General features: G+C 37.4%; 1 protein-coding gene across 1 annotated transcript in view; it reads right to left on the reverse strand.

Annotated features, from left to right (window-relative positions):
* The window catches only part of GPM6A (glycoprotein M6A), a 96,123-nt gene that overhangs the window by 56,994 nt on the left and 36,661 nt on the right, over positions 1 to 2,468 (reverse strand). The window lies entirely within an intron of this gene.

Below are 2,468 nucleotides of genomic sequence, written 5' to 3' on the forward strand. Positions count from 1 at the left end.
GCGGGATCGGGCAGTGTTTCATTCTGCTGTGCATGGGGTCGCTATGAGTCGGAAACGACTCAACGGCACTTAACAACAACAACAGGGGAGCTCTGGTAGCATAGTGCCTAAGGCACTTGACTGCTAACCAGAAGGCTGGCAGTTCAAACCCACCAACCACTCCTCGGAAGGAAGATGCCTCGGAAGGAAGATGGGGCAATCTACTTCTGTAGTGATACTGCATCGGAAACCCATGGAGAGGTCACTATGAGTCCGGGTCCGACTCCAAGGCACTTAACAACTATAGGGGTGGTAGGAGTCATGCTATTTACTTATTTACCCCTCTGGCCAGGGAGCTAGTCTTTTACAGGCAGTATAAGAGTAGCCCAGGCTTGTCTCAGAGGCCTCACCCACTGCATCGCTGCCTCTGTAACTTGAGTGAGAATGCAGCTACTGCTTCTGCCTCAGTTTTGCACCTTCCCCAGGTAACAACAAAGTGGATGCTAAAGGAATGGGTAGGGACATCTTGGTAGGCTGCCTCCCCACTGTCTTGTCTCTGAGGAGCTCACTCAACTGCTGCTGCCACCCTTCTGACCTGTTGAGTGGGACTAGTGACATAATTGTTATTATTACATTTTTAAAAAAATGTGGTTCATGTTTTTGCTTTAAGCATTCTTTGATTTTGAGATATCTTTAAGATACTTGAACGGCACGTAGACAATTAACTATATATAGGTGTACATTTTCTTCTGTGGTTTTTTCACTTCCATAAATTCCTATGAAATAATTTTACAATTCTGAATGAAATATAATGGACTGCACATTTCCTGGCAAGAGGTTACCCCCTGATGGCATAAACATGCTTAAACTAGTTGACCTCAAGACAAGCCTAATTCATGACAACCCCCATGTGTATCAGAGCAGGGCTATGCTTCATAAGGTTTTCAGTGGCTGATTTTATAGCAGTAAGTTGCCAGGTCTCTCTTTTAAAGCACCTCTGGTTAGACTCAAACTTCCAATATTTCAGTGAGCAGCCAAATGCATTAACATTTTCTACCACCTTTGGAGCTCTGGTAGTATAGTGCTACCCAGAAGGCTGGAGGTTCAAACCCACCAGCCACTCCTTCGAAGAAAGGTTGGGCAGTCTACTTCCATAGTGATACCGCCTCAGAAACCCAAGAAGGGGGTCTCTCTGAGTAGAAATTGACCCCACGGCAGTGAGTTTGTTTTTTTGTTTCGTTTTAGGAGCTCTAAAAATATGCTTAGAGACTTCTTACCTCTATCTTTACCCTAGCATTTTAGGATTATAGATTCTTTCAATCTATAATTGTCTGATTTTTAGACATCACCTAATGTCATCATTTTGCAAATGAGTAAACTGTGATCCAGATTGTTAGTGGCAATTACATTGTTCCAATCATATCAAAAATCCTGTTGCCAGATTATTTAAAAATCTAAAGAAGAACTTGCCTTCTTACTGGAGAAACATATTAGGCTGCATCAAGAGACATCATACTAAATACTTACATTTTATTTTTTTAATTTATCCATGATCTTTGTATATCATCTCCCTCCAGGTTAGTAATTTGATATCTCCAAACCTAAGAATTGAGGTGGCGAGACCCAGTGTAAAGCACCTGAGTCACATTATTGAAATTCTATTTTTTCTTTTCCTTATGTATTTGATTCCTTTGAGTACTATAAAAGTATTGTCCCAAAAGAGAAACAAATAAGGCTTTTTTTTATAAGAAATTATTCTAGAGACAAATAGAAACACACAAAAAACAGATACACTATTTTATTAGATTATTATCACTACTATCACTGAGTAGCAAAATAGATCTTGTTATAAGCTGGTAAAAAAAAAGTTTGTTGGTTAACATCTGTTTTTATGTTTCCATAAACTCAAATAATTTATGTTATCCTTCATGACAGACAACTTATTATGAGTTATTTGTAGTAATTGCACACATGTTTTTATTTAACATGAGAAAAAGAAAAATACTGGCAGTCAAACATTAAAGGTCCAACATTTCATTATGGGAAAATGATTCTACAGAATATGCACATGTACTTTCAATTATATTACTCTTAAATTTCACCAGCCTTTGTGCATGTGTGTATGTGTGTGTGTGTGTGTGTGTATACATATTTCCATTGTCTACATTAGTTCTAGAGTATGACTACAAGTTTGATTTATCATTAGATATATCAATAAAGCTTAAAAGCATAAATTAATGCAGTGTCTATCTCACATCAATAGAAACCAGAAATTACATGATAAAATTGCCTTCAAATTTATAGTAAAATATTAAAAAAACGAAGAAACCAACATGTATTTAAGTTGTGAAAGGAAGAAATACATGTATTGCCTATAGCTTGTGAATAGATTTTTCTATGAGGTAGCATGAGAACATTAAAACCCTTTGGAAAAACTTAATCATATCTTCATCAATCAACAATCTCACTGCCTCCAGAAACTAAACTAG

Source organism: Orycteropus afer, unplaced genomic scaffold (genome assembly GCF_000298275.1).
Source record: "Orycteropus afer afer isolate SDZICR_OR568_19922 unplaced genomic scaffold, OryAfe1.0 scaffold00278, whole genome shotgun sequence".
Taxonomy (NCBI): Eukaryota; Metazoa; Chordata; class Mammalia; order Tubulidentata; family Orycteropodidae; genus Orycteropus; species Orycteropus afer.